Here is a 7015-nt window from a genome sequence, read left to right as displayed (position 1 = left end):
TTTTGCCCAGTACATCTTACTTGAATGACAGTTTCGGTGCTTTAAAAATTGTTCAGTCCCTTAAGTTGTGTCCGACTCTTTGTGACACTATGGACTACAGCATGTCAGACTTCCCCTGTCTTTCACTATCTCCCGGAGTTTCTGCAACTCGTGTCCATGGAGTCAGTGATGCTATCTAACCATCTCATCCTCTGCCTCCCCCTTCTCCTTTTGCCTTCAGTCTTTCCCAGCATCAGGGTCTTTTCCAGTGAGTCGGCTCTTCACATCAGATGGCCAAAGTAGTGGAACTTCAGCTTCATTCAGCATTGGTCCTACCAATGAATGTTCAGGGCTTATTTCCTCTAGGATTGATTGGTTTGAACTCCCTGCAGTCCAGTGGACTCTGAAGAGTCTTCTCCAGCACCACAATTCAAAAGTATCAGTTCTTTGGTGCTCAGCCTTCTTTATGGTCCAGTTCTCACATCTGTACATGACTACTGGAAAAAACAGGCCTTTGCTGGCAAAGTGATATCTCTGCTTTTTAATACGCCATCTGGGTTTGCCATAGTTTTCCTTCCATGGACCAAGTGTCAATTTAATGGCTGCAGTCACTGTCCATGGTGATTTTGAAGCCCAAGAAAATGAGTCACTTCCCACTTTTACCCCTTCTGTTTGCCATGAAAAATTAGATACCACGTTTGAAAGCTATAGCTATATTGTGTTAAAAACTACTGGTACCAAAAGTTTTTTTTCCTTCTAGACACACAGTTGCTGAACACACATAGTGATGGAAACAGGCATTGGTGGGGATGCTGGCTAAATGGGGCTCAACCCAAGATTTAAGTCAATTGGAATGGCTTGGATGTTGTTAAAGTTGCACTTACATCTTTGGAAATGAAAATGTTAGTGCACATTGGCATGCTTCCTTGGACAAAGATTGCTGTTTGGTTCCACAGTTTGTGCTTAGAGTCTTCAGCTCTTTATTTGGTTGCTCTGTATATTTTCTCTGCTGAAAACTTCTTGAAATCCCACTGTGCATCCATTTCCCGAGTTCGTGGATTACAACCATTACTCTGAACGCTTTCTAATAGGCTGGCCACTGACCACCTCCACTTTACTAAGTTCTTTGGGGATTTTATCTTGTTCCTTCATCTGGAACCTACTGTGTGGCCATCTCCTTTTTTAATTTCTGTTTGCATTTTTATCTGTGTAATAGCATCATTAATGTGTCTTGAAGAAGCAGCCTTCTGTATATGTTCTGTGTCCCAGCAGCATGTTTCCTCTTGTCTCCCAGGAGCTGAGGACCTGGGTAGGTTCTGATCTGTGATTGCTGTTTGCCTTGCTTCTGGTGTTTGCCCCTTGGTGGGCAAGGCTCGTCTAGAGGTTTGTTTCAGGCTTCTTGGTGGGAGGCGCTGGTCCACGCCCACTCATGGGTGGAGCTGGGTCTTGGCCCTCTAGTGGGCAGGGACGTGTCTAAAGGTGGTGTGGGGCTCTGTTCCCGCCCTGTGGGTTGTTTGGCCTGTGAGTCCCAGCATAGGAGCCTGCAGGCTGTGGGTGGGGCCAGGTCTCGCAGCCAAAGATGGAAAAAATGTCTGCTGCTAACTGGAGTTAACATAGGTCCCAGCTGCATCTGCCACCAGCTTAAATGACCCCAGAGAGCCACAGCTGCTCCCCCCTGCCCAGGGGACCCTTGAAGACCAGCAGGTAGATCTGACCCATCTTGTATGGGGTTGCTGCTTTTGTCACGTGCTGGACCCTGTGTGCACCCTCCTGGAGTGAAATCTCCTTTGCCCTCAGTTCTGGGGGTTCCTGCGAACAAGCCCTACTGGCCTTCAAAGCCAAAAGCTGTGGGGGTTCCTCCTAATGCTGGACCCCGGGTCTGGGGAGCCTGGTATGGGGCTCATTATGTCTTTGTAGAGTATCTTTTTGTAGATTCCAGCCTTTTAAATTGACAGATCAGCAGTTGTGATTTTGGTGTACTCGTGAGAAAAGGTACCCTCGGATCCTCCACCATTGTCTCCACGGTTTGTACTTGAAGAGCATTTAAAACAGGGGCTTCCCTGGTGGCTCAGAGGTTAAAGCGTTTGCCTGGAATGCGAGAGACCCAGGTTCGATCCCTGGGTCAGGAAGATCCCCTGGAGAAGGCAGTGGCAACCCACTCCAGTACTCTTGCCTGGAGAATCCCATGGAGGGAGGAGCCTGGTAGGCTACAGTCCATGGGGTCGCAAAGAGTCGGACACGATTGAGTGACTTCACTTTACCTGGTAGTATCAGTGCTGTTCTGTTATCAGATAAATAGAACTTAGGTTCACATCTCACACAAAGTGTGTGAAACCTGGTTCCATGTGTGTGGTAGGCATTCAGTAAACATTTGAATCCTTTTACTCCTCAGTTAAGTTCAGGAGTTTATCTGCCTTTCTGACCTTGTTGAATCAGCCTGTAGGCCAGAGTGTTTGTTAATGTTACTGCAAGAGATTTTTGAGAATACTGGTCTACCATAGAAAAAAAAATTTTTTTTGTAACAAAAAATAGAGTTTTTATTATTGCTTGTGCCTCACCTGTTTAAGTGCTCTTAAGTGCTGTTAAGGCTTGGAGAATATCTTGGCTTGGCATATATTTGCAGAAGTGAATTCTGCTGAGTTTGGTCATTCAAAGCAGAATTAAGTTTCTTGGTCACCATTCCTTTGTGAAAGTTGATAGCTGTGCAGCTTCTCCCCAGTTGATACTTGGGTTCAACTTCAGAGCATTCACAGGTCCAGGTTAAGAGCCCCTCCCTGCTTTCATGTCAGCAGGTGAGGATTAGGTAGTAGTAATGTTTTCCCAACTTGAGATGTATCAGAGTCACGTGGAAGCCTTGTTAACAACAAATTGCCGGGCAGCAAGTCTGGGCAGAAACACGTATCCATCAGCATTTCTAGCAAGTTCCCTGGTTTTGGTGATATTGCTGGTGTCGGAGTCATGCGTATGACACAGACAGTGATGCTCAGTGGTGAAGTGGAAAATGTGAATAGGAAATGGTCATAGAAAGAACTTACGCTGTGTTAAGGTCACAGATGATGTCCTATAGCACTCTAAAAAGCAGATACGTGCTTAAACCGGCCCCCTGTAGTGGAACTTGATGGGCGCCCCGCCGTACAGGCCCTCAGTTATCAGACTATGTTCAAGATAGGCCAGGTCAGTAGATGTATTTTAGGAATTTCTGGAGGGAAATAAATTCAACTAAGCAGAAATTACATCCTCTAAGCATTTTAGTTGTGCATTTTTAAGTTTTTACTCCACATTTCTATCTTTGAGTGAATCAGATGGATTTCCCCCCTTTTTAGATTCAGGTTGTCTGGAACATTATAGTGTTTAAATAGTTATATAATTTTTGAGGTAGTAAATCCTGGTTTAATTTCCACTAATAACTGATAAGGGAGTCAAGTACTTTGACGTAATACTGACAAGCTAGAGGTGGGGGAAAGGGCAGAGAGGCTGTGGCTAACCTAGGGCTTGATGTGAGAAACGGCACGGTGCCTGGTGGTCTGCACACTCAGGGACAACAGCGAGGTCCCGCTGGAATTCCCCAAAAGTCCTCAAACCTCATGGACCCTGCCTTTAATCGCATCAGAAAGTAGACATACTGTGTTGGCCTTTCCGTTTTTTCCTTGGTCGAGCGGGCACCTTTGAAGTTTTAAAATCAGAATATGTCTCAGTTTACCCCGAGTTAACACAGCCCTGGTCCCCATAGAGGCTGAACGCACTACTCTGACCTCTGCGCGGTGTTCACATCACACAGTTGCTCTCCCTACTTAGCGTTTGAAGAGGATAACTTTGTAGTTGTCAGCAGAGACTGATTCTTTTATAGACCATTTTTCTTTCTTTTTCGGGGGTGTGGGGGACACATGTAATGAGGCTTGTGGGATCTTAGTTCCCCCACCAGGGTCACACCTGGGCCCTCGGCAGTGAAAGCATGGAGTCCTCACTGGACCATCGGGAAATTTCTTATAGACCAGTTTGATCCATATTCCATTCCTGTGGAGGGCTGCAGTAGTTTGCAAAGGCTTCCTTTGCAGTTCTCTGTATGAATTAGGACCCTATAGCGAGTATGGAAAACCAACTTGAATTAGCTTAAGAAATAATAGCATTTGTTAGCTCTTCAGGGAGACTTCTGATTAGAACCTGGATCACCACACCCGGACAGCTCCTTGCATCTCTGCTTCTCACTGTGCTTGTTTCCTTTTTTCAAAGAGGAGGCTGGAGCTCTGGGCTCTGGCAGCTGCAGACGTGTGTGTAAAGACAGTCACACTTCCTGATTACTGGTGGTGGTGTAGTCACTCAGTCGTATCTGACTCTTTTGCAACCATAGGCTCCTCTGTCCATGGGGTTTCCCAGGCAAGAAAAATGGAGTGGGTTGCCATTTCCTTCTCCAGTGGTTCTTCCCAACCCAGGGATCAAACCTGGGTCTCCTGCATTGGCAAGTGGATTCTTTACCACTAGCGCCACCTGGGAAGCCCTTTCTGAGCTCTAGAATGAATTAACGAATGAATCCTCACCATTTTTCAAGGTATGCCCAGTGTTGCACAGTAAGTGGAAGACAGGGATTTTTCCCCCCTGGTCAATTGAGATGTGATTTACAAATGAAAATTGTATATGTATTTTGAATTAAATATATGTACAGTGTGACGTCTGATGTATGTGGCCATTGTGAAATTAAGTGAGATCATGCAGTATTTGTCTTTATGTGTCTGGCTTTCCTCTGTTAGCATAATGTTCCCAGTTCATCTATGCTGCTGGAAATGGCAGAATTTCCTTATAAAGGTGACTGTTTCATTGTACGCGGATGTGTATCACATTCATCCGCTGACAGGTTATTTCTGTGTCTTGAGTCTTATGAATAATGTGGCAGTGACCATGAGGATGCAGATACCTTTTTGAGATAGCAGTTTCATTTCCTTTGGATGTGTACCCAGTGGTACTCTTGATCGTCTAGTGCTATTTTTAGTTTTTGAGGAACCTCCACACTTTTCTATATGGCTGCGCCAGCTTACATTACCATGAGCAGTGCATGGGTCCCCTTTCTCCACACCCTCACCAGCATAGCTTGATGAGAGGTGTGATACTCACTGGGACTTTGATGACTTTCCCAGATGACTAGTGATGTTGAGCAGTGTTTCACATACTTGTTGGTCATTTGACTGTCTTTGGAAAAAGTGTCTGTCTAAGCTGTTTGCCCATTTTTAAATTGGATTATTATTTTGCTTAAATTGTATGAATTCCTTATATTTTGGAGGGGGTTAACCGTTAGTTGCCTTTTTATTTTGTTAAGTTTCCTTTGCTATGCAAAGGGAAAAAAAGCAAGCTTTTTGGTTTGATGTAGTCCCACTTGCTTATTTTTTATTGTGTTGGCGGTACATTTGGATTCAAAACAAAAAATCACCAAGACTGATGTCAGGGAGCTTCTCCCCTAATTTACTTCTGTGAGTTTTATAGTTTCAGGTGTATATGTAAGTCCTTAATCCCTTTTGTGTTAGTCTTTACATCTGGTGTAAGGTAAGGGTGTGATTTCATTCTTTTACATGTGAATATCCGGTTTTCCTAACACCATTTATTAAAGAGACTCTTCTCATTGTGTATTCTTGCACTTTGGTTGAAGGTTAGTTGACTGTAAGATTTCAGACTTGAATTAAGAAGGGTAATTTGCACTGTACTTGGCTACCTTACCTATTTGATAGGATGAAAGCATTAGGGATATTTTTGTTGATGGTTTTAAAGATGGTCACTATATAACTCAAGTTGCACATAGAATGCATGCCCATTTCTAGTGAGAACGGAGTCTGAGAAAATAAAATATGACACATCATTGAAATCTTACATCTTTTGAAAAACTTTTATTTATTTTTATCTTTGGCTATGCTGCTGCACACAGGCTTTCTCTAGTTATGGTGAGCGGGGGCTACTCTTCATTGCGGTGCGGTGACTTCTCATCTTGATGACTCCTCTCTTCATTGCCGCACCTTGTTTTGGAGCAAGGGCTCTAGAATCGTCACAGCATGTGGGATCTTCCCAGATCAGGGATCAAACCTGTGTCCCCTGCATTGGCAGGCAGATTCCCAACCACGGGACCACCAGGGAAGTGCCTTACACCTTTTGTAAAATGAGACTTTTTTTGGTGTGCTTTCTGCTTTATAACTTTGCAGTGTCTAAGAAAAATCTCCCAAGTTACTGAAATAAAGGTAATGCTTCAGGAATGAACGTTGCTGTGACTTCTAAGCTTCTGTCACAGACTGGACCAGATAAATGGGACCAGAGGTTGGAGAGCAGCTCATTTAGGAGGCTGAGGACTACGCTGAAGTTGGGTGAGAGCCAGAGGCCATGGGAGCTGGCGCTCAGGGCAGGTGGTGAACCTCTGCCGGAACTTGCTCCTCTCTTCGAGTCTCCTTCTGGAAATTCTCCCCAGTTTTTCCGTCCCTCCCGGGTGATTTTATCCTTTCTGGCTTCAGTGGCACTGGCACCTGATGACCCCTCCTGAGCTCAGGGGGATCTGGCTCTGTGCACAGCATCAGGCAGATGTCCACAGGCGTCTCCGGTGACATGTGGATGATTAAATCCATTCCCTTGAACCTGCTGCTGCTTAACTGCCCTCTCCCTGGCTGTTACTGCTCACCACATTCCATCAGTGTCCATACTTGCCTCTCCTCTTCTTACCATGTCCCTAATCCATTCACTCCTCCCAGGCCTCACTATCACTCCTGTGGGCCATTTATCTGTATAAATGCACAGCCTCATCCCCTTGGATCCATTCTGCTGCCTAAAGAATTGTTTGTAAACATTTTGTCCCTAGTGTAATGTCCAAGCCCTTTATACTCTGACCTGATTAACTCACTAACATTTTTCCTCTAGGAAATCCCATGGACAGAGGGGCCTGGCGGGCTACAGTCAGTGGGGTCACAAGAGTCGAACACCATTTAGTGACTAAACCACCACCATGACATCGTTCTTCAGACGTCCTCCTCCCCGCCCAAACAGAAACCTAAGTTCTGGTCAGTTCAGTTCA

The 7015-nt window shown here is 45.0% G+C and overlaps 1 non-coding gene across 1 annotated transcript; it reads left to right on the top strand.

Moving 5' to 3' along the window:
• The first annotated feature begins 2036 nt into the window (after positions 1-2036).
• TRNAS-GGA (transfer RNA serine (anticodon GGA)) lies at positions 2037-2109 on the top strand. The gene has a single exon. It is a non-coding gene; the product is annotated as a tRNA-Ser (tRNA).
• Positions 2110-7015: the final 4906 nt, after the last annotated feature.

The sequence above is a fragment of the Bos javanicus genome, chromosome 28 (assembly GCF_032452875.1).
Source record: "Bos javanicus breed banteng chromosome 28, ARS-OSU_banteng_1.0, whole genome shotgun sequence".
In the NCBI taxonomy this organism is placed as follows: Eukaryota; Metazoa; Chordata; class Mammalia; order Artiodactyla; family Bovidae; genus Bos; species Bos javanicus.
This window is presented reverse-complemented; position numbering and strand designations above follow the sequence as displayed.